A 27141-nucleotide genomic window follows, 5' to 3' on the forward strand; every position below is an offset into this window, starting at 1 on the left:
ATGTGAAACGTAGGTACACACGAGGTAATACTGATCCTACGACTTCTCTTAGAAAATTACCCGAAGAGAAAGATGATCATGTTTGTGGCACTTCTAGATGTAGAAAAATTTTTGACTAAGTTCGTTTGAACACACTGTTTGTAAATCTAAAATTATCAGAGATAAAATTCGGGGAGAGAGAGGATGTCAATAACTTATGCAGAAATTAGACTGTAATTCTGAGTCAAAGATTATGAAAGAGTGGTACTAACTTATACCCCATGTCATCCTATCTATAGATTGTGGAAATAATGAAGAATAGTTACACAAGATAGGCTATGATGTCTAGCTGAATGAAACCAGTACTTGAATTGCTCTCGACGATATGAAATATTATAACATGCCCTTATTATCAGAGAGTCTGGTTACAAGAGAATTTTAGTGTGAGCTGCATGTACAAGAATACTAAATTGTGATGTGTTACTCTCGTATTTTGGTGCTACGACTAGAGAACGGATGTATAGCTTCTGAAAAGTGTGGTCAGTCTACTGCATTTCGGACTGTCAAAGGAAAAAATATAAAAGATATTTAGTTGATAAGACTTGAAAACCCTTAAACTCACAAAGTTGGTGGTTATATTACTTGCCATACATCTCGATACTTCGCACTTTTCCCATGATTTCTTTGTTTGCGGTAAGAAGAAATACAAAACCGTTGTTACTACGCTGTAAATCAGAAAATTGTGAAACTGGAGTAGAAATGTTAAATATTGTCGGGAAATAGCTTAAGCCATCGGGTAAAATTAACTCACGCCTTTATTTTCTTCTTTACAATTTTCTCGTAACTCTACGCTGTTACTAATGGTGCCGGACTTTCTACCAGTCGGGTCGCTAACATCATACTGCTTTTTCTTCAAGTCTTTCATATTTCTTCTCCTTTCTATCTCTTTTGATTAAAAATGAAACTCAAGTGGCAACAGAGATTCAAATTTTCGCTCTAGCTCCTAACAGTTAGTAATGTAAAGCTCTGTGGCCTATACCTATGTATAAATAGTGAGCAGATGTTGTCCTTTTACTGGTGGTGTTGTAACTGAACCATTTGTGCCCTTCTGGATCTTTGTAGTAGAATAAGTATCAAGAACGGAACTGTGTTATTGTGATGGATGCCTGTACGATGGTGCCAAATGCCAATAACAAATGCTATGTACCGTCTGTCACACTACACACTACATGTGGAGGCCACATTTAGACACATATGTGGATCACTGCACCCTTTTAGTCGTCTACGAAGCGCCTGGCAGCGCCCTTTCGTTGGGAGCCTGAGGGACGCGTGCTGGGATCCCGGGTTCATAACTCACGTCGCTAATTACTCACGCGATAATCCGCCCGCCATCTTGGGTCCCTACCCCCTCCAATTCGGCTCCCTTCCCTCCCTCCTATTTCTGGGGCGCCCACTTCTGCCTTTATGGCGCTATCGTGCCCGACATAGGTTCAGCCACTGCCCCATTATTTATTTCTCATGAATATCTAACGGTTGCTTTATATATTTTTATGGCTGAGTCGGTATGAAGAATAACATCTTTCTCTCCCCCTTCTTCTGAGCTTTGATGTTTCACGGCGATAAAAGCACTCGAGAGAAAAAAAGACAATCACGCCATTGTGCACGAAACGAACTCTTTCGTTACTGCGATCTCTGTTTTAAAGCTGAAAGGTGTTACGCAGAATCAAGATCTCAGCTGCTTTCTATAGACGATGCTAATAAGATATGTGTTCACCGTAACAACCTCCTGGAAGTGAAATAGCTTATGAGACATGAACTTCGAGTCAACCCACAAGCAAATAATTACAGAGTGCTGCCTAGAGAATTCGAGAAAAAATCGCTTCCATATTGTATTCTGTAATTTAAGCCACAAGTGAAGTAGAATCGATTTGTCAGAACCTTCCTAAGAACCTAACTGTTTCAAAGCTGTCAGGAACTGTGAGCTAATTTACGTAATAATACGTTTTCTTTTTCTCTTGAAATGTGACAGCTTAGCAGACGAATTTATTAAAGAGTGCATCAGGTGTCTCATATAAACACACACAGGAATATGCACGCTCTACATTTATACCTGTGATTATTGCCAAACAATTAGTAACGAAGGCAGAGTTGAAATAGTATCACTTCGTCACTGCTTCAAGACGCAGCAGTTATATGTGATAGACGAATTAATAGAAAGAGGTAATAAGTTGACCACAAGTGTCTCATTATTTATGTTCGCTTCCACACACGTTCCTTTCGGTTATCTTCATTACATCCCCGAAACCAGCACGGTTGGAACCCTAAATGAAGAATAATACTCAAGAATCATTCTGACTGATGTTTCGTCAGCGGTCTGCTTCATAGATGTGTTCCTTCAGATACTTGACTCAGATTTTCGAGAATGGGGATCTAGATCCCCTTTCCGATCCTCTAGATATGTATTGTCACATACGTTCCTTTCGGTTTTCTTCATTACATCCCCGAAACCAGCACCCTTTGAGTCCTAAATGAAGAACAATACTCATGACTCATTCTGACTGATGTATCGTCAGCGATCTACTTCATAGACGGGTTCCTTCAGATACTTGACTTCGATTTTGGAGAATGGGGATCTAGATCTCCTTTCCGAGCCTCCAGATATGTATTTTCTATTGTTTTCCAAATCCACGAAAGTCGAACTGTGAGATGGTTTCTTTTAAACAGGACGGTCGAATTATCGCCCATTCTTGTCCAATCTAGGCATGTACTCCGTCTCTATCGTAGACGTCATCGACGAGATGTTATTCTCTGACCATCGTTTTCTTGCATTTGGTTTGGCTACAGTGAACTTTAGTTCTCTTGTGCCTCCAAGAAACAATTCCCACATCTTTCTCGTTTTGCCAGCGCGTAGGAATATATATATAAACATTGGGTTCTTCATATTCACAGCATTAGTTTCCAGCGAATAATGCACGTTAATCTTCCCTTAATTCACTGAAGTATCTCCGCAATTGCTCCAATTTTTTTACGAAATGTTGTTGTTCTCTTGATTATCCTTCCACTCCAAAGCCTACAGACAAAAGTGGTTTTTTCCCATATTGTTACAGGATATATCCAACACGCTGTTCTTACTCTGTCACTCATTCTTCGAGTATTTTCATTCATTGGAAAGTATCTGGGTTCAATATGAAAAACAATTACGATGTTCATTAGATATACAAAGCCATCATAGAATAATACGCTTCACGTCAAGGGACACGATCCTTTGCTTTTTTAAAAAAAAAATATTATTAACTTTGAAACTGCTTCCATACAGCTGTGTACAAATCATTGTTTGAAAGACTTGTTTTTTATTTTGCCAACAATACTAAGCTACTATCACAACTGACAATTAGTATCATAATTCGTGAGTTGGATTATATAACAGCAAGTAATAAAATTGCTTTGACGTTTTATGTATCACGAGTACTTATAAAAAATAATGTTATTGTCAGCATGCAGAAATCAACCAAAGTTAGAACAGTAATGACTCACAGTGTACTTAAGTAATTAACGGAAAATGTTATTCCCATCTACATGAAAACAATTCGGAAGTCTAAAAAAAATTCTAGTTACCTGATAAATTATTAATTTGCATACTAGTCAGTAATTTTATTCAACAATTTTAAGCAATATTTTTAACTATTGTGGTCAGATTAAGTCCACTGTACAACTCCTTTAGTATTTTGCCAGTTTCTCCTCATTTGATATTACAATAGAAGAACAGGTGCCTTCGTTGCCCTTCAGCAAGGCAATCACATAGCACACCTTTGGTGGTAGATGTAACCTATATTGACGTTTCTGTAATGACCGTGGCTGACCATCAGTCTTGCTACTGAGACGGATATTTCCCAGTGATTTATTGGACTGAGTAAAGGCCTACTGTCGTGTTTTTATTTATGATGGATTGATGTTGGTTAAGAGAAATACCAAAACAGGAAAGGTAATAAAACTGTGCCCAGGAAACCTTTGTGTTTAAATGAGTCACTAAGCTGATAATTATTAAACATCTCATCATTCTAATATTTATTATTGCAGTGTATTGGCACATTTGTCTTTAAAGTGATTACTGCTTTCGTTCATATTCTGAACGTATTCAAATCCATTGAAATTGCAGAACAACCCCCTCCATAAGTCACTAAGCAGCGTTTAAGGGTGTTGTGCAGATATTAAAATCATCGGGCAAAATGGTGCGTTTTCTAGAGCTGTTTGAGAAACCTGTAATGTTTTCTGTATTTTCACTACAACGTCCCATTGTTTCACATTACTAATCAACAAATTTCGAATCAAATCTCAACTAAAGATTGACAGTTTTGCTACAAATACTGTTTAGTCTTAAGTAAAACAGGATGATAGCTATGTAGAACAAAAATGATCTGTGGATTCTCTGGACCTTTATATATCCTCACTCAGTTTCTAGATGGTTCACTACTTCCTGTTTACAGGGGAATTTAGTGAGACATTGATCGCATATGCAAAACAGCGATCATTACAAGGTAACTTCCAACAGGTATGCAACACACCCAATTTATAGGTAATGCAGGTACAAACTTAATTGACCAAAGCTACTAAGAACACTACTATAGTCAATACTTACTTACGGCAGTCTACAGTAGCCTACGGCAGTTTTACAACTCTATGTAGAACTAATACTATGCAATCATGGGATGGGCAACCGCTAACGTTAGTCATGGCAGTGAATTGGTGTCCCCGATCTGTCGGTTGTAAGGAGTCACTGCAGTAAGACTTCGTCGAAGTGGAGATGTTTCCGAAGAGCAGAAAGGAGCTAAAGTGTTTGGTCGTGTCCATGATCAAAACGTGAAGAAGATGCTCGATTTGTTGATGTATTAATACGGACTGTCCAACGTACCTGCTGGGGATGGTATCCCACACAGAAAAATTTAACATGGAGCAGGAACATTAGTACTAAAAAGATTCTAATAGACAGACACCGGAGACTTGTGTCACGCCTTTTCAATGACAATCGATTGCACATCACACAGGAATTGCGGCTATCAATGAATACAGGCAGTTCTCAATCCGTTTGAGAGCAGATATTGCAAAAGAAGTGCATACAATGGACTTTTCGGGTACGGTACAAAATGCCTTTGTTCGCGGGTCGGGCCTCCTTTTGCAAGGCGTACTGCAGCAACCCAACATGAAATGGACTCAACAAATCATTCCATGTCACCTGCAGAAATATTGAACCATGCTGCCTCTAGAACCGTCCATAACTACGGAAATGTTGCCGTTTCAGGATTTGGTACACCAACTGTTCGATGGAATTCACGATTGGGGATCAGGGAGGCCAAATCATTCACTCGAATTGTCCATAGTGTACTTCAAACCATCTGCGAACAGTTGTGGCCTTGTAAAGTGGCTCAATGTCATCTACAAAAACTCCATGATTGTGTTTGACCATGAAGTCTATGAAGGGCTACAAATGGTCTCCAAGTTTCCGAACAAAGCCACCTCCAGTCAATGACCCGTGTAAACACAGCCTACCCATTATGGAGCCACCACCAGCTTGCACAGTGCCTTGTGTGCACCTTAGGTCCGTGGCTTCGTTGGATATGCGTTGACACTTGAAGCTTGAAAATGAACCAGGATTTTTCATTAGAAGTATGCTGAAACCACGACCGTCTTCCAAGGCGATAACTGCGATTTTCACAGGACCATGTCAATATCTTATTGGATTGACGAACATTCAGACACCCTCTGCTATCTCGGTCGACCCACCACATTAGCCAACATAAAACTATACAAAATGTCTGGCACTATTTGGAAAAGTGGATGATGTGTACAATCAACACGTCGCATATTTGGTAACCCTATAGGTTTTAACCGGTTGCTGTCTTCATCGGGATAAGGCATACCAGCAGAAACTTGTGAACCCTTTAACTGGGCGGTATTGGCATGATGTGCCCTACGTGTGAGAAAATTTTTTCTGGAGTGCTATACCTGTGTTGAGAATAGGGAGAGATCTCCAGATACATAAACCAGGAGGTACGACAACGTGACATCCTAATCAGCGAACCTCTTTAATATCTATTTTTGAGCAGATATAAAAGACTGGCGAAGTAGTATAAATCACTTTAGAATTGGTGCACAATTATTTACACAATTATATTTTCTAATGGCTAGATCTTAAGTGCAGGCAATGAAATTAACTTATAATCGACCATACACAACTCATTTTAAAGATATAACCGACAAAAAATCCTTCAAAGCTAAAATAATGGTATACAACAGGAAAAAATATTGTAATGAACAATAACTTAATGAAGCAGGTTCGAAAATTTAGCTATCAGCAGTTTTCCACACCCACTGATCAATAGGAAGGTATGGGCAGTAAACAGAATAAATTGCAGCTTATGAGTAGCACAGAACGCTTACTTAGAAAACAAGAAAGGAGACCCTCTGCAGTGCCTACGGTTTTGTAGTCTTGTGAGGGGCTCTGAAGAAAAAGATGGAAACAACATCAAAACAGCGGAAATATAACTGCTGAGAATAACGGCTGGCTACGCCCTCAGAGTCGAAATGAGAAAGAAGAACATCAGACATATATTACATATACATGAACAGACAGAACAGCAACAGAGGCAACTGTTACGAGCATCTTTTACTAGTGGAAGACAAAAGTTGCTCCTCAAACTGATTGACCGAAGACATGAAGGGCGTCCAAAGAAAGACATGTATGACCTGAGAATTTGTATTTGGCCATAACGTATTGAGTGGTCGACCATTAAATTGATGATGATGATTTTGATGTATTTCTGGGTGGTAAAGATGTTACAACGCTGACCATAAGCACGTGTGAACAACAGGTTACGAACTGTGCCACAAAAGTGTTTCGTTTCATTCATTTGCCACAAATAATTCACCACCAAAATGAAATTAATTTGACTTAGTTTTTTGTAGTTGGTCATTAAAATACTTTCGTTTCTGTGGGCGTTACCTACAAAAATGTTTGGCCAGCAAGGTAGAGACCTTCTTCAGTGTAACAGTTGAGGCTCTGTTTTACATATACCAAATGTCATTTGGACTCGACAAGGACAAGAACGAAAGCATGAGTGATTAGATATAGTGCAAGGTTGCACAGCAAGCATAACAAATTCTGTGGAAGAACTTTATTATACTCAAAATGAATCCACTACTACAAAAACACGTCGTGACGGGCTGAGAAAGGAATTATGAAAAATATACCTATTCTGTGTCTCTAATTCGTATATCAATATTGACAAACTAGATTAAAAAATGTCATTATTGCACTGTACATAATATGTCATAATTAATTGTGTGAATGCATACAGTTGAAAGTTAGCAATATTCACGTCTGTTATATTTACATGTGACGCCACGTTAACTAAACCATGCTAAACAATGAACCAGACTGAGAATAGCATGGTGGACATACGCCTCACGTCTGTTATATTTACATGTGACGCCACGTTAACTAAGTGATTTGGTTGGTTGTTGCAAGACTTTTTTTCCTTTATTTATCAGAGAAAGCTTCATTGGATTTGCCATCTTTCCATCAGTTAATCTTCTCTACACCCATATCCCTATACGATCTGAGAGCTAGTTGTTTGCCCTAGCTACTGAAATGAACCTGACGTATTTCACTTCAGAAAATTATCATGCTAAGTATTTTTATTTTTCTTGATTCTTTCAGCAGTATTATTTTGGTTTTGTTAGATAAATTACGTTTATAATCCTGAAGAGGTACGAACTTGAACAGACAAGGAAAGAAATTTGTGTAAGCGCCCTACGGAATTAGCGCCAAAGATGTTACGGATTGTTGGACACTTTTTGACGGTCAACAATGTCTGACAGTGGAGAAGATAAAAAAAGTAGCTGAAACGTATAGACAATGGTAGTTTTGGCTCGCCTATCATGGGCTGTAGTCGAAAGGTTGCCCACTAGAAAATGATAGAAACATTTTCAAAGGAGTGGATTGCCTAAAACAGCAATCAAGGGGACGTTATAAAAATTTGTACCGGCGCATTCTGTCAGTTTATAAGTTGATACCACAATAGCCTCAATTTTTGGAACGGCAAGTCAACAGGAAAGCTGCAGCCCTCACTTCACGCGGTGAAAAAACGTCAGTGTAGTGGAGATATTCGAGGAAGATATCTCCTTTCAGTCCAACGACAGGACGTCCCCTCCATATTGAATAGAGCTAATAATAGTGATTACGTAATTCGGAATCTCCGCAGAGGGAAGTATCTTACACTCTCATTAATTGATAAATAACACGATGGCTGGAAGGGGAAAAGCGCAGTGCCAATTATAATTAAATGTGTAGTTCGTTGTGTTCAGGTGCGATTAATCAACGTTTCTCGGGCATCGCTCCGATAAATTATGCGACATATAATTTTCTCCTCGGTGTGTCATTATATTTATTATGACCATGTAATTTAAGCCCGCATGTCACGGGTAACACACTTTTACAGTTTTGCGTATCTACTCGCCTGCGTACTTCTAGAATTACACTACAGCAGATTAAATTTGTTTCTTTCTTAACTTACATGACAGTTTTTACTCTTATTACTGCGCAATGTTTACGTGGTGTTCGGCGTGACCACCTTGAAGTTCATTGTAATTCTGGACAAGCGCCTAATTTTTTGCTGGAGTATTGACATATATGATCGTCATTACTGTGAGCTGTCCACCCGCTTGCCAACTGTCACATTGTGACTTTCAGCATCGTATGTGACCACTGCAGCTGCGAAGTTCTCGCTACTGAATGACAGCAAATGTTCCAACTCCCTGACTTGCTATAATGTCCGTAACATGACACTGAACAGGGTAACGTTTCCGTATACTAAGATACGTTACATCCAACTGCCTCGTGCGATGGAAAGCTGAGGATGAGTGTTCCAATATTTTTTAAATGTTATTTATTTTTGTCAATGCGTTCGTTCGGCGTTGTGAACTAAGGTAAATTTTTTGCGTGATCATCAGCATCCACATCAAAAATTAACTTATTTTGCGTTTCTTCCGCCCTGAAGTATTTTGTTCTGTCCACATCTACATGAATACTCTGAAAATCACATTTAGGTGGCTGGCAGAGAATTCATCGAACCACAGTCACACTACTTCTCTACTATTCGACTCTCGAACAGCGCGCGGAAAAAACGATCGCCTACGTCTTTCCGTGCGGGCTGTGATTTCATTTTATGTTGATCGTTTCCCCCTATGTAGGTCAGTGTCAACGAAATATTTTTGCATTCAGAGGAGAAAGTCGGTGATTGAAATTTCGTGGGAAGATTCTGCAGCAACGAAAAACGTCTTCGTTTTAATGATTTCCACCTGAAATCCTCTACCGTGTCAATGACACGCCCTCCCCTATTTCTCGATAGTACAAAACATGCTGCCCTTCTATAAACTTCCTGGATGTATCCCGATAATCCCATTTGGCAAGGATCGCACACAGAGCAAAAATACTCCGAAAGAGGACGGACAAACGTAGTGTAAGCAGTCTCTTTAGTAGATCTATTGCACCTGCTAAGTGTTCTGCCACTAAGACGCAGTCGTTGGTTAGCCTTTCCCACAACATTTTCTCTGTCTTCTTTCCAGTTTAAATTGTCCATAATCGGTATTCTCAGGTATTTAGTTCAGTCTACGGCATTTGGATTTGATTTATTTATCTTTTAATCGAAGTTTAATGGATCCCTTTCAGCACTCATGTAGATGACATCACACTTTTCATTATTTAGAGTCAATTGCCAGTTTTAGCACCATACAGATATCTTATTTAAATTGTTTTGTAATTGGTTTTGATCTTCTGATGACTTTACTAGACGACAAACGACAGCATCATCTGCAAACAACCTAAGATGGGTGCTCAGATTCTCTCCTAAATCGTTTATGTAGATAAAGAACATCAGAAGGCCTATAACACTACCTTGAGGAGCGCAAGAAATCACATCTCTTTTACGCGGTGACTTTTCGTCAGTTACTACGAACCGTGACCTTTCTGACAGGAAATCAAGAATCCAGTCGCATAACTGAGACGATATTCCATAAGAACGGAATGTGATTACAACCCACTTGTGATGCACTGTCAGAAGCGTTATGAGAATCTAGAAATACTAAATCAATCTGAAATCCCTTGTTGATAGCACGCAGCATTTCGTGTCGCCAATTGGTCTTGTTTCTTCCGTAGTTTTCATTTTTTTCCATTTTTGTTACTCGCTCTTTTGCATAACTTATCACTGACAGTTTGAGAACATCATTAGAAAGCAAGAGATCGCTTTACTGTTTTTAGCGGTATTTTATCATGACGCCATTTGCATTGCGGCTTTCCTCTTATTTCCGACAACATTTCTTTTGCTTATTTTGAGGTTGTATTGGGACGCAGCAGTTAGTAAGTACACCTCGCATTTGAGAAGCCGTGTAAAATGCTATAGCGACAGGTAAGAAGTGGTTCGCCGATCGGAACACAGGTTCCAATACTCGCCTTTCCATATGGCAGTTAAGTACGTCAGTAGTGTAGGGAAATATTTGTATGAATAAGCCTGTTGAGAACGAACACTACTCGGCGATTCTAAATGACGGGTATTCGATAGCATTTAGGTGCAAAAGTAAGACCTTTTTTTATCAAATATATCTGACAAACCTGGCGTTGGTCGGATATCCATTTTGTCAATGTTATATTAGAAACGGAAAAAATAAATTGTGTTTGTAGAGTAATGCAGAAAAAAATTCTTCTAAGTATTCATAAAAACACCTGAAAAATTATGATACATTCGTACAAATAAATATCTCTAATGAACAAATGTTTTAGTACACTGCTTCCCGTGTCTACAACGCGTCTCTATGGCAACACCTCTTTATAACTCTATAGAAGGCTACGGTTTTCTTCTACAGCCAACTGCGCTTGGCACCTGAAAATTGTCAAAAGCGTTGCTAAGTGTCAGGGGTTTCCATATGCTGATTCGACTCTGGCAGCATCTTAACAGTAAAGAAAAAGTGTAACTACGTTAAGGACATGTATGGACAGTGCCTGCGAAATACGTTGTGAACGAGTTAGTAGCAAAGAAGTAATAAACATCGTGCATGATGTGGCAGTTTTTCAAGCATTTCAGTGTTTGTGACGTCATATCTCCTGATCTATGTGTCATACAATGATACAATTTTGTATGTACATTGTGCAGCATAAGTGAATAGTGACTGTAAAATTTATTGTGAATGAAGTCAGTAGCAGAGAAGAAATAAATTTAAACGTCATGCACAATGCGGCAGTTTTTCACACGTGACCTTGTTTACGACGTTATATGTCGTGAACTATGCGTGACACCGAGATATAGTTTTCTGGGTGTATTTAGCATGTGGATACAGTCTGTGAAATTAAATGCGAATAGATTTAGTAGCACAGAAGTAATAAATTGAAACGTCATGCTTGATGCGGCTGTTTTTCACTCATCTAATTGTTTATGACGTCATATCTCGTGAACTATGATAGGTACGTGGTTATCCTGGCGACAGCAGTTGTCGTTAGTCAGCAAAGGATATTTGTACCAATTTTCGTTGAGAAAATGTTTTGGAGAACGCTAATCAAAGACTGCGTTTTATTGGTAGAACACTTAGCAGTTGCAACGAATCTACTAAAGAGACTGCCTACAGTATGCTTGTCCGTCCTCTTTTGGAGTATTGTTGCGCAGTGTGCGATCCTTGCCAAATGGGATTAACGAAGTACATCCAGGAAGTTCAAAGAAGGACAGCATGTTTTGTTCAAAAATGGTTCATATGACTATGAGCACTGTGGGACTTAACATCTGAGGTCATCAGTCCCCCAGAACTTAGAACTACTTAAACCTAACTAACCTAAGGACATCACACACATCCATGCCCGAGGCAGGATTCGAACCTGCGATCGTAGCGGTCGCGCGGTTCCAGACTGAAGCGCCTAGAACCGCTCGGTCACACCGGCCGGCCCACTAAGAGTGATTCATTATATCCTTGTTAGTACAGTGTGCTATGCTGTAGACTACTTATGTCGCGAAACAAATGAAAATAATTAATCTGCCGACAACGTACGAATAGTTACGAAGTTATGTAAAGTGTACAAGAGATTTCGGTTGCACACCAAGCTTGTCAGTCGGCGTTAGGATGCAAGCCATGCTCCCAATTTTCCGTATTTTTTGAGTTCTATGTGTCTAACGATTGTTAACTGTTTTACAGTGTTTGCTAATAAAAACAGAGTATTGGCAAGATGGTATTTATTTAGAGAGCGTTAGCTATCCGCACTTCCACTTTCAGCCACGTAGGAAGGCTTTTTGCATCTCGGAACAAATCCAATAGCGCTAGAAGAACTGCTACAAGGGACTACACCAACGAGAGAATGGCACAGAACAGGTGTGGAGTGGTTCTAAGCGTCGATTCCCTAAGTTGATACCAGAAAGGCTTAGCTCAATTTATGCAGACTTGAATGGGAAAAACGATCGGTTGCAGAGCACGTCGCCTACACCGTTTTCTACAGACTCGTTGCTGACTGAGAAACTTTCGTCGAGAGTTAGTACGACGGGATGATCTTGCACCATTCACAGCTAGATATAGGCCCTCTTTAGACTTCCGGTAATTATAGTACTCAGCCATTTGTATCCATGTTGTTCCAGCACAATTTTTAATGACATCTACCCACTTCCAACTAAGTCGTCCTGTCCATCTTTTCTTATCTTTGTTGATCCAGAAAATAACTTCCTTGGTCCAGTTACCATCCAGTCTCCTGATTACATATTCATTAGGGTAATAATTACGCCTTCCACTTCCATCTGCTTATTTATCCACTTATATGTTTGTATCGCCCAGTAATTCCTAATTAATGTAAATGGTTTTGGTCTTAACAGTCCATGTTTCATAGTTATATGTCAGAACTAGTAATCCATACTGTCTGTAAGCTTCCGTTTCTCAAACACCTCAGACTCTTCGTTTTGAAGTGGTATTTAACTGCCCAGAAGAATTCCACATTATTTTTGTTCTTCTTTTTACTTTTTTTCTGACCATTTGACCTTTTTCGGTAGTCGTCATATTTTCATTCAACGTTACAAATGGGTTTCAGATTTATTTAAGAACTTACTCTGTTGCGTTCTTCCATTCGTTTTGGCTTATTATTTACAAACAACTAAATGGAAATGAAGCAGTATCATCTTCGAAACAAAGATAGTTCTGAGACATATCCTTAACTCGCATTTCTTCTTTGTTTCCCTATTTCTGATAACTTCTTGTAGGATTAATGAGAAGAGAGCTACTGATATGAAATGTTCTTCTCAGGAACATCTTTCGATTCTGTGTTTCTCACTATCGTGGTGAGATGTTGATGAGGTCTAATGAGTAGTTTTACGATCTATGCCAAAGATATACTGTACTGTGAATGACGCAAACGTAGAAAATGTTCGTCACCAGAGAGGTTGTTAGATGGCATTCAAATGTTTTCTACATATCTACTCGAGCAGTAGTTCACCTCAGACTACTGGTTCAATAATTTCGGGTACTGATCCGATGGTGCTGTGTAGTTGGAAGCGATTCTGAGTCCGTTGCAATAACAGAAAAGGTTAAAAACCACGAAACTGAAATAGCAAGTAACCCCCTCAAGGCTTGCCACAAATTCTGGTGTTGCACTACAAACATCAGCGCCATTCAGCTCCAGTATCAACGCTCCGTTGGGAAAAATTGTGCTGTGTCGCCGATTAACGGAACTTCAAATTATAGTGAATGGGGATTTATTTATTTATTGAGAATACAAGAGAAAATTTCCGCGTCTAATAGGAACAGTAAAGCGATGAACGAGCATATGGCCTATCCGGGAATTCGTTGCAAGCAGTTATTCTGTTACATTACTGCCAGCAGTCACGTAAGCATAGTTCATCGAGAAGCAGTGACGAACTGTTTATCTGGACATACACTACACGGCGAAGATGACGTGCTACAGACGCAAAATTTAACCGACAAGAAGAGGATGCTGTGATATGCAAATGATTAGGTTTTCAGAGCATTCACACAAGGTTGGCGCCGGTGGCGACACCTACAACATGCTGACATGAGGAAAGTTTCCAACAAATTTCTCATACACAAACAGCAGTTGACCGGCGTTGCCTGGTGAAACGTTGCAGTGATACCTCGTGTAAGGAGGAGAAATGCTTACCATCACGTTTCCGACTTTGACAAACGTCGGATTGTAGCCTACGGCAAATGCGGTTTATCGTATCGCGACATTGCTGCTCGCGTTCGTCGAGATCGATTGACTGTTATCAGAAATGGTGGGTTCAGGAGGGTAATACGGAACGCCGTGCTGGATACCCAACGGCCTCGTATCACTAGCAGTCCAGATGACAGGCATCTTATGCGCATGGCTGTAACGGATCGTGTAGCCACGTCTCGAACCCTGAGTCAACAGATGGGGACGTTTGCAACACAACAACCATCTCCGTGAACAGTTCGACGACGTTTGCAGCAGCATGGACTATCAGCTCGGAGACCATAGGTGCGGTTGCCCTAGACGCTGCATCACAGACATGAGCGCCTGCGATGGTGTACTCGACTACGAACCTGGGTGCACGAATGGCAAAACATGTTTTCGGATGAATCCATGTTCTGTTTACAGCATCATGATGGTCGCATCCGTGTTTGGCGAGATCGCGGTGAACGCACATTAGAAGCGATTATTCGTCATCGCCATACTGGCGTATCACCCGGCGTGATGGTACGGGGTGAAATTGGTTACACGTATCGGTCACATCTCGTTCGCACGGACGGCACTTTGAACATTGGACGCTACATTTCTGATGTGTTAAGACCCGTGGCACTACCCTTCATTCGATCCCTGCGAAACCCTACATTTCAGCAGGATAATGCACGACCGTATGTTGCAGGTCCTGTACGCGTCTTTCTGGATACAGGAGATGTTCGACTACTGTCCTGTCCAGTAGATTCTCCAGACCTCTCACCAACTGAAAACGTCTGGTCAATGGTGGCCGAGCAACCGATTTCGCAGGATCTATGCACCCAAATTGCGTGAAAATGTAATCACATGTCAGTTCTAGTATAATATGCAGGGTGTTTCAAAAATGACCGGTATATTTGAAACGGCAATAAAAACTAAACGAGCAGCGATAGAAATACACCGTTTGTTGCAATATGCTTGGGACAACAGTACATTTTCAGGCGGACAAACTTTCGAAATTACAGTAGTTACAATTTTCAACAACAGACGGCGCTGCAATTGATGTGAAAGACATAGAAGACAACGCAGTCTGTCGGTGCGCCATTCTGTACGTCGTCTTTCTGCTGTAAGGGTGTGCTGTTCACAACGCGCAAGTGTGCTGTGGACAACATGGTTTATTCCTTAGAACAGAGGATTTTTCTGGTGTTGGAATTCCACAGCCTAGAACACAGTGTTGTTGGAACAAGACGAAGTTTTCAACGGAGGTTTAATGTAACCAAAGGACCGAAAAGCAATGCAATAAAGGATCTGTTTGAAAAATTTCAACGGACTGGGAACGTGACGGATGAACGTGCTGGAAAGGTAGGGCGACCACGTACGGCAACCACAGAGGGCAACGCGCAGCTAGTGCAGCAGGTGATCCAACAGCGGCCTCGGGTTTCCGTTCGCCGTGTTGCAGCTGCGGTCCAAATGACGCCAACGTCCACGTATCGTCTCATGCGCCAGAGTTTACACCTCTATCCATACAAAATTCAAACGCGGCAACCCCTCAGCGCCGCTACCATTGCTGCACGAGAGACATTCGCTAACGATATAGTGCACAGGATTGATGACGGCGATATGCATGTGGACAGCATTTGGTTTACTGACGAAGCTTATTTTTACCTGGACGGCTTCGTCAATAAACAGAACTGGCGCATATGGGGAACCAAAAAGCCCCATGTTGCAGTCCCATCGTCCCTGCATCCTCAAAAAGTACTGGTCTGGGCCGCCATTTCTTCCAAAGGAATCATTGGCCCATTTTTCAGATCCGAAACGATTACTGCATCACGCTATCTGGACATTCTTCGTGAATTTGTGGCGGTACAAACTGCCTTAGACGACACTGCGAACACCTCGTGGTTTATTCAAGATGGTGCCTGGCCACATCGCACGGCCGACGTCTTTAATTTCCTGAACGAATATTTCGATGATCGTGTGATTGCTTTGGGCTATCCGAAACATACAGGAGGCAGCGTGGATTGGCCTCCCTATTCGCCAGACATGAACCCCTGTGACTTCTTTCTGTGGGGACACTTGAAAGACCAGGTGTACGCCAGAATCCAGAAACAATTGAACGGCTGAAGCAGTACATCTCATCTGCATGTGAAGCCATTCCGCCAGGCACGTTGTCAAAGGTTTCGGGTAATTTCATTCAGAGACTACGCCATATTATTGTTACGCATAGTGGATATGTGGAAAATATCGTAGTATAGAGTTTCCCAGACCGCAGCGCCATCTGTTGTTGACAATTGTAACTACTGTAATTTCGAAAGTTTGTCTGCCTGAAAATGAACTGTTGTCCCAAGCATATTGCAACAAACGGTATATTTCTATCGCTGCTCGTTTAGTTTGTATTGCCGTTTCAAATATACCAGTCATTTTTGAAACACCCTGTATTTTTCCAATGAATACCTGTTTATCATCTGCATTTCTTCTTGGTGTAGTAATTTTAATGGCTAATGGTGTATTTTACTGGGCTACCAGTTTCAGCGGTACACTACGCCATCGTCAGGCCCCCTAACCGACATGTAAGACGATTCGCACCTCTGGTCCAGTCAATGACTGGTATCTGTATATTTTGGAGACGGCGATCACTTCAAACGTCACATGCCAACTGTTACATGATAGGCTCTATTTTGACTTCATCACAGCTGGAAATCTTCCTACGCGTCGGTCAGGAGGCCGGCAGATGCTGTAATACATCGCCGAAACTGGTAGCCCAATAAAATAACAATGTGGTAGCTTGAACGGCTGAAAGGTGTTTGATTTGACATTGTGTACTAAACAGAAGATGGCCCGCAACCGTCTGTGGAAAAATGGACATACAGAGACCTGTTATGGAACTAGGTCGGACCAGCTATAATTTTTGGTAAAAATTGTGAGTCGTATAATGGAACTTTAGACACCTTTACGTATGTTTCATGAGGCGCTGAGTCAAGCTTGCAGCTAGTTCGGCGTAATAATTTATAAATAACATGCAGTTCTAAACATAATGCAAGACCATTTTTGATAACGTAAGTGTCTTGAGCACTGTGAACAGGAGACATAAAACTGACGTAGCTCTCTGACAGTATGTTACGTCGCAGACTTACCAGGGAAATACACAAACATGCTGCTGGCTAAAGCCCACATTGATTTTCCTAAGCAAATGCCAGTCTTACAGGAACAAAGTGCAGCCTTATCAAACTGTACTACTGCTTCTGCTCTCTAGTGCCAACATTACCACCGACAAAATAACTTCTGTAATTACTCTTCTATAATCAGGTGTCTCTCAGAAATAGTTTATTTAGCGTAAAACTTACTTTTTTCATTAACTGGACGATGAGGAGGAATTCGCCTTCCTTCAGGATAAACTTATCGACCATTCGTGGTCTGTAGCCTAAATCCGTGTTCTCACTGACACCGAAACGGTCGGCAGCTACCAATGGCTTCCCGATAACGTCAACCGACAGCTTGCTCATAGTGCGTCCGACCTCCCTTGACGGTTTCTTTTGGGGTGGAGGAGGTCAGACTGTATAAACCTGTATCTGCCTCGACCAGAACGTGTCGAGTACTGTACACACTTCCTTCGGCTGTTGGTATAACGAGACAATATTTACGAATATGCGAGATAAAGGTTCAAAAATGGTTCAAATGACTCTGAGCACTATGGGACAACTTCTCAGGTCATCAGTTCCCTGGAACTTAGAACTACTTAAAACTAACTAACCTAAGGACATCACACACATCCATGCCCGAGGCAGGATTCGAACCTGCGACCGTAGCGGTCGCTCGGTTCCAGACTGTAGCGCCTAGAACCGCTCGGCCACCCGAGATGAAGGGTGAATCGTTCTATTACATAATCGATATCGTGGTGACATTGTAAAGCATAATTGCAAACACTCTGAACAACTTCAGCGAAATAGACATGTGCCAATTAAACTTCAGTGACAGTCTTGCAGCACGTATGTGAAAGACAAACATAAATTTTAGAATAAGATACTTTGAAACCGTAAGACAATAAACAGTGGAAGCTAGAGTTGTAAAAATACCGTACGCCACCGCAGACTATCGTAAGTAAGCGTAAACTATAGTACTTTTCCCAGTAACTTTGGTCAGTTAATATCGTAACCGGATCACCTTAGGTGTGTTGCATATCTGTCTTAGGTGTGCTGTATATCTTCGATCGTTTTGTTTTCGTCTGCGATCAGCATCTTACTAGATTCCCCTTGAAACCGGAAGCGGTGAACCTTCTAGAAACTGAGCATATATGAAGGGCCGCGTAACCTACGCAACATTCTTTTTGTACATAGTTTTCCTTCGATCTGTTACTTAAACATCATATATAGTAAAGTAGATGGTCCATATGGCTCTAAGCACTATGGACTTAATATCAGACGTCATCAGTCCCTTAGACTTAGAACTACTTAAACCTAACAAACCTAAGGACATCACACACATCCATGCCGGCGGCAGGATTCGAACCTGCGACCGTAGCATCAGAGCGGTTTCGGACTGAAGTGCCTAGTAAATTATCGCTCTATAATTGAGGCTTTATTCGAAAATTGTTGATTATTAACGTGAAAGAGAGGGATGTCGTCATAAAAACAGAAAAAAATACACATTTATCTTGTGGCATTAGAAAACGCAGCTTCCAAAAAAATAAAATTAAAAAAACCAAAACAAAAACACATCGAACATCGTTCAAGTACTTCGTCGACCTTATGTAAAACATGTTTCCATTATTGCTAAACAACTTTCGCACGTTTCAGCAACTAGCTTAGCACCCACTGCTTTGTTCGCTTGGATTGTATGACCTACAGAGATTTCTTTGTTTTTACTTAATCGAAATTTCGTCGTTGTTCATAAACTTTCCAAGCTTTCTACGCTTATTAAAGACATACAAGCATGGTCTTTTCCAAATATATTTCTGACAAAAAGCTATTCTGGTAGCTGGGTGCCAAAGTTTTCTTTAATCATGCCTTTTGCCATCTTATGGAGATATTTCCATAGAACTTTCTTCCCCTAACAAATATTTCTTTATGTCTAGCCGAGCAGTGGAATATCGATTTTCGTATGAGCTTAATTTTTTTTATGTAAGGAAATATTTTCTTAAGAATTTTCATGCCCTACTGTACTCCCTTAGGGGCTGAATTTCCAGAAACACTGAAACCGCGAATCTTTTTTATTTCTAACCGAGAAGTCACATGTCGTTGTTGTGGTCTTCAGTCCAGAGACTGGTTTGTTGCAGCTCTCCATCCTACACTGTCCTGTGCAAGCTTCTTCATCTCCCAGTACCTTCTGAATCTGTTTAGTGTAGTCATCTCTTGGTCTCCCTCTACGATTTTTACCCTCCACGCTGCCCTCCAATACTAAATTGGTGATCCCTCGATGTCTCAGAATATGTCCTACCAACCGACCCCTTCTTCTAGTCAAGTTGTGCCACAAGCTCCTATTCTCCCCAATTCTATTCAATACCTCCTCATTAGTTATGTGATCTACCCATCGATTCTTCAGCATTCTTCTATAGCACCACACTTCGAAAGCTTCTATTCTCTTCTTGTCTAAACTATTTTTCGTTCACGTTTCACTCCCATACATGGCTACACTCCATACAAATACTTTCAGAAACGACTTCCTGGCGTTTAAATCTACACTCGATGTTAATAAATTTTTCTTCTTCATTTTCTTTTCTTTTTCTTCATAGATGTAGCATTAAAAATAATTTAGTAGTTCTTTCGGATGATGATGAGGGATTTAGGTTAGGAAATGAGACATTTAAAGTAGTAAAGGAGTTTTGCTATTTGGGGAGCACAATAACTGATGGTCGAAGTAGAGAGGATATAAAATGTAGACTGGCAATGGCAAGGAAAGCGTTTCTGAAGAAGTCAAACAGCAATGTTCATAGCTGTAGCATGAAAAATAATTTAGTAGTTGTTTAATAATGATTTCCATAAATTCTGCAATATTGTTCATTGTGCCATCGCCTAATCCATCCTGCTTGCTTACTAATATTGCAGTACTTCAGTACAGGGCAGAGTATTTTGTAATGGTGTTCCACCATCTCATCTTTGTACTTAAAGTCAGTAGTTATACATTTTCATGTTTTCTTGGTGCAATACCAGATCCATTAAATTTCTTTCATGCAACGACATAAAACCTACGTCTGGCTCTAATGCTCCAAATCGTGCCATCCTCAACTGCCTTTAAGAAATCTACCAAGACTTTGCTGTAGTACAACTTATAATGAAACGTCAGCATTACAGCAAGGATCGATCGTGTAGCCACAGATTCAGTTTGTGCAACACACGCCTTTGTCAGTAAATGTTGTGGCGGCGAGGGGCAGGTCGAGGGCATGGTTGAGCGGTGTTGTGGTGAGTGGGTACCTGCTAGATAGCTGATTAGTCGCCAGTGAATATTGACAAACCATATATTTATTATTCAGAATTCATCAGTAACTGTGATGGCCTTCAGACATCCATTGCCCTCAGGGTGTCAATAATGCACGCCTGCTGAGGTAAGCGCTGATGAGGCATTTCTTGCAGCCGTGGCCTGGAGGCAGCGAAGGTGGCAGCAGCATCAGCAATGCTAAAAGGCCACCGTCACCTCAGACCTGACACGCTGCATCATCCAAGTAGTCTAGTGGCTGCTGGCAGCGTTAGGAACTGATGACCATGGCGAGCATGACCAAGACGTAGATTGCATGCAGCAGGAGCAGCTTTCAGCGTCAGAGACTGCCCAGATAAACAGCATAGGTATCAAGTAGGTATGAATGAGAAGCTACACACCCCCAGTTACGAGGAGGGGGCGTCAAGAGGTCCTCCAATTGTTGATCTCCAAGTCCCGAGCACTTGACACTGCATGAGTACAGCGCAATGGCTAGCAGCATCTAGGACCACAGAAAAAGATGTGTAAACCCATGAAACTCATAGATCAGTAGATGCAAAGACTGCAGGCCGCCACAGGTCCCACCTCACAGCCAGATGCTGGTGGAATGAGATACCTCTTAACTGAAAATGAGGAGCATATATATGGCACTGGTCCATGCTTGTTTAGCTGCAGCACTGGTTTCTTCCATTTAAGTCATAATGGAGCCTCGCTCGGAGCGTGGGGAAATCATGCCTACCGCGCCATGTTTGCTCTGTTTTTTTGCTGTGTCGGTGCTTGTGCACTACTAGTCTCTTAGTTTTCGCCAAATTAGCGTTGTGTACTGTGTAGCTTACAGTATTGGTTTGACCAACTTCTTCGGAGTCTTGCAGGACCAGAAGGTGATGAGTTAATTGTACTCAGCCACAAGAAGTAGATTATTTAGTGGTACACCCCACCTCCTTGCTTTATAAATTCGCCTGGATGTTGCTGTTGGTTCCTCTGGAAAATCTCGAGATAGTTTTACACAGTGATTGTCAAACAATGCACTTACGTTTTCTTTTATACTAGTCGAGCTTGAACCACAAGATTCACTGACTATATTCCTAAATCTCAGTCCATTGGACCGTCTTCTATTCCTACAAGAACACATTCCCATTAAGTCATCACTTACAACTATGACAATTATATTCTCACATCCTCCATATCTCCACAGATCCTTCACAGTTATTGGACAGTAACAGCCTTGTTCATTTCTGTTGATACTCCATTTATCAGGTAGTTGGCACTTACAACTGACATGACTAATCTATATCTGCTACAGGTTATTCACACCACTGGAGTCTGATGCACTGGCATTTCACTGGAGTGCAAAGGTTTTCTCTTGAGGGACATGTAGGTTACTCAAAACACAACCACAACCAATACAGCACTAGAAATCACGATATAGTCATTAAAATGTGTCATCGCTTATCACAATACTGCCCTAAATGCTGAACAAGTCCTCTGCGATATTTTCCCCAATTTGTGAAGCTATGAGTTCATCTAAGAAGTGAAGCAAGCCCAGATTCTGGATTGTCAACAAATTTAGGAGATTCTTCGGCCAATACAATTTCGGCCATATAAGTACTGTCATAGTTGACACTTTCTGGCAGATTAAAACTGTGCGCCGGACCGAGACTCCAACTCAGGACCTTTGCCTTTCACGGGCAAGTGCTCTACCATCTGAGCTACCCAAGCACGACTCACGCCCCGTCCTCACAGCTTTACTTCTGCCAGTATCTCGTCTCTGACCTTCCAAACAAAGCTGTGAGGACGGGACGTGAGTCGTGCTTGGGTAGATCAGATGGCAGAGCACTTGCCCACGAAAGGCAAAGGCCCCGAGTTCGAGTCTCGGTCCGGCACACAGTTTTAATCTGCCAGGATGTTTCATATCAGTACACACTCCGCTGCAGAGTGAAAATCTCGTTCTGGTTCTGTCATAGTTGTTTCAGTGAAAATAACCAGGACACAACATATTGCATCCCCTTTGTGGCAGATCATACCACTGACAAGCATCTCCTATCATGTAACTCCGATTGTTACCATTTCTAGAGAAAGTACAGAGTAAACCCAATGCAGGCTTGGTAATGAAAGTGTGTTGTCAGCACTTCCTTCTGACCTGTGGCTGCTTCTGACTTACACAAAAACATTTAGTTCACATGGTTTCACACTGCTCTGAACCAACATGGACATATCATAATCTGCGCCACTTTCACTCCCCCTTTAAAACAACTGGTATCCAAGACTTACTAATACAGTTACCCTTTATCACCAATTTAATAGCATGCATACTCACAAAGCAATCATTTAATATGGAAACCCACAAACACAGCAATACTTACCATTAACAAAACATATACATAACATAAACGTAATATATTAAAACACAGCCACATACCTTTACTTTACAACTACTCTTATGCTCCTGTTTAACAATGTGATTTAAGGCAATTTGTGCATAACCCTATTCATTAGTTTCCACTTTCTTCTGTGTTTGAGACTTGGCATTCGCTGGAGCTAACACTGGTCATTGTGGCAAATAGTCCCCTTAAATGGCTTAATGTACCCGACAGGTCACAATGGAACTCTTTGCTTGTAAATTGTAGCTTGATATTCACGGGTGATGTCATTTTTTGCCCTTATATGGTCCTTGATATCGAATTAAGAATTTATTCACCTTACCCTCATGATTGTAGGAATTCTTGAACAAAACTCAGTGACCAGTTCCCTACTGTGGTAGTTTGCCAGCACACAATCTGACTTTCTCCCGCCATTCAAGCAACTTCTTATTTTATTTCTTTACCCTTCTCCACACATCATGCAACGTTTTTGAGAACTTTTTCACTGACTCTCAATTCTCTCAAAGCTTAAGCTTAATTACCTCAAGAAATGATGGCCTCTTCCTACCATATATGACCACTTATGGCAAGAGCTTGACACTGCTATGTACCTTGTGTTACTTTCTGGCATGATATAAAGAAGGTAATTTTTTCAGTTGTTGTGATGGCTGCTAACATAACAATTTGAATTTTGTTAAATGTATAATGAACACATTCTGTTCTTCCATTTTGCTGAGGGCAGAAACGGCTAGTTCTGTGCTTCCAAATGATTGGTAAACAGCATAGCTGTTTCATCTAATCAGACATAAAATTAGTGTGTTGATCTGTAATTATCATATCGAGAATGCTGAAGTTTAGCATCCAGTTGTTTAATGTGGCTTGTGGCACCATATCTGCTTACTGATACAGAACAGCAACAATTGTGACATAACGTGAAAAATTTCCTATGACGGTCAACATGCAATAGTTACCCACCAGTGTTCATTTCAATGGGCTGAAAATATCCGTGCCTACCATTTCAAATGGTTTATTTGCTTCCAGTAATCTTTGCAATGAAAATCTTTGATGACTGTGGTCAGCACACCACGCACATGACATGCAGCTTTAAACACATTGCTTAGCATTCTGTTTCCTTGTCCTCTGTAAAAACATTTCAACTACCTGGCAATCATGTCTTCTCCACCCTCCATGACATTCCTAATAGATGCCTGTGGGCTTGCATTATTATTTCATTTTTCTAAGCTGCAAATACCAGTATACGTGGTTTGTACTTTGTTGTTCTACACAAACAGCCCCTGATGAGTTGTAAATGTTGTGTCAGTAGACGACGTAGCTAAGAAGTACCATCAGATATCTACAAATTTTAACACATTAATAAGTCTGTTTACATCATGCAAACTTAAGAGCTGAATTATGCTTAACTCTCAATGGTGTAGGTTCTTCTGTGGCACTGAGACACTTACATTGATAGTTATCGTCTTGGTTGTAACACAATAGCCTTGCATGTTGATACACTTATGTAAGTCTCTGACACTTAATAATGTTTAGTAGCAATGTGCTATGTCCTAATTGCTGCCTTCCATATTACTGTTGATAAGTCCACAGATGTACTGGATCTGGGGCAAAGCTCTCAGCATATCAGCTTGATAATTGCATGCCGAGGGATTGTGTCACTTCCACATCTTCTGGTGGCATGTGTGCATGGTGCTAGCGAATGGAGAACTGCGCTTGATGCAAGAGCTTTACACGCCAGTTGGTGCACTGATGACAGATTTGAAAGTGCCATAGCTAACACAGCCGTGAACTGACATGAAATGCTCATTGTAGTCAATGTCAGTGCCAGTGACACCAAATTCATCTCCCCAAAACTGCACACTGTTATCACATAGAGTGGATGTGGGCAATGAGGAGGTAAAGGTCTGTGCTATGGTACTAATGTTGGGTAGCCTGTGGAGCAAAGGCAGTGGACAGCACCCTTCCTGGGTCCCAACATTATTCTTGGAAACCAGTAGGGAGGTACGCCAAGAAACGTGAGGTAGACCATCCATCCAAGGACGATGCATCATTGGTTCTGATGAGGATGCAGGATGCTTCACATTTATTGCCAACTTGATGACCATGACTGCCATCTCAGCAAACAGTGATGGGAGCGGCAGCTGCGACGGGAGCTGCAGAGATAATAGCGACAGCATAGGCAGGCAGTGGTCAGTCTCCATAGAAGAGCAGTTGGATGACCCGTGTGTTCTGATGTCATGCACTGTGAGTGGCTGCTCAGGGGCAGCAGTCTGTATTTCCAGGCTGCATGTTTGAAAAACGGAAATCTATGGCAGAATCACTATAATCATGAAGTCGGTTATAGTGCTGTCCGTGGGTGACCGCTGCATTTTGAATGGTATAATTAGCACAGCCAGACATCTGAGTGATGAGGCTAGATCCTCAGGTGTAAGGCTTGCTGCAGAGAGGATATAAAACTTCGTCCTTCATGCAGAGCTTTGTTGCTTGGTTAGTGTCAGAAACAACTGTTTGTGGTGAACTTCTAAGTGAAAGTCATAAGTGAATGTTTTGATAGTGCTAGCACTAGTAGTCGAAAGCATAGGAATAGCACAAGTATATTTGCTATATGTGTCGATAATAATGAAAGATCTTGTGTTCCAGAAGGGGCCAGCAAAATCAGTAATAATGTGTTGTCAAGAACCGTCTTGTCAGGGACAGCTGATAATTCTTTTAGTGGATCTGCCTGGTTATATGTGCATTCGCAGCAACAGGCAGCCAAATCATCTGTTTGTTTATCCAGCCTGAACCATGTACTTGTACAATTCTGACACGCTAGCTTCTTAGTTCTAACTATTCCAGAATATCCTCTGTGTAATTTTTTCAACACAGGTCATTGTAAAGATCTGAGAATCAGGCCATACATTTGTTCATTAGTAGAATCCAACGAAATTACACCATTCTTTGGTGGTCTTGGCGAACTATTGCGTCTCATATTGATTTTGGAATACGAGGCTAAGCCATCCGAAAGTAATTCTTGAGCAAATGTAGTGACTGATTGTGTTCAATAGCCTGTGCGATCCGCCAAGAACCACTGGCGAAAAGATGCACTACTTGCTACTCAGGAATATCGATTTGTATACCAGAAACTTCTGATGCATCCAAATCTGCACTTAGAGGCACATAATTATTCACAAGTGTAAATTTCTACCATACAGATATTGGTGAAATTTTGTGACACTGAAGATAACGATTAAAGCTTCGAGCTGAGGGTAGTGGACTTGGGCATTGTTCATCTTAGACGTGATTGCTATCAGGTGATCAGTCTTGCTAACCTGTGAAATAAAACTGCCCCCATTCCAAATGGCGATACATCAACTGCAAGCACTAGAGATTTTTGCGGACTGAAACGCATAAGACGTAGGTGACTGAGCAATGAACCTTTCAGTTCTTCTTTACATTTTCCTGTTCGTTTACAAGAGACGTTTTTACGCTGAATGTAATGCAAAGAAGTGACTTCGTGGTTGCATTCGCAATTAACTTGCCGTAGTATGTCAGTTTTCCAAGAATACCTTGTTGTTCGCAGACCTTTGAAGGAGAAGGTAATCTTCATATGGCCCTGAAGTGCTTATACCAAATATCCAAGTTCAGTAGTGAAAAACGAACATTTATGAACATTACACGTGTGTCCTGTATGAGTTAAAAATTGAAAAGAGAGTCTAAACTTTTGAAATGTTGTTCCAGTTTTCAACCAGATGCAGTGATGTGTCAATAATTTGAAACGAACTGAACTTCAGAATTTTTTGTTTTGATTTTATCCATATTTTGCAGCTTAAAACGTGACTGTATTCAAAACATTGGAGGAATGAATTAAACAACGCCTTCATTCACAACTTTTTTTATTTTTTATTAACTACACGATGCATTTCTGACCTGTGGGTCCAACAGGATCCGAAATGCATCGTGTAGATAATAGAAGTTGTGAATGAAGGAGTTGTTTAATTCATGCCTCCAATATTTTGAACTTCATATGTCACTTGTATGGTTAAATGATGATGGCGTTCTCTTGGGTAAAATATCCCGGAGGTAAAATAGTGCCCTATTCGGATCTCAGGGCGGGGACTACTCAGGAGGACGTCGTAATCAGGAGAAAGAAAACTGGCGTTCTACGGATCGGAGCGTGGAATGTCAGATTCC

This window comes from Schistocerca gregaria, chromosome 6 (assembly GCF_023897955.1).
Source record: "Schistocerca gregaria isolate iqSchGreg1 chromosome 6, iqSchGreg1.2, whole genome shotgun sequence".
NCBI lineage: Eukaryota > Metazoa > Arthropoda > Insecta > Orthoptera > Acrididae > Schistocerca > Schistocerca gregaria.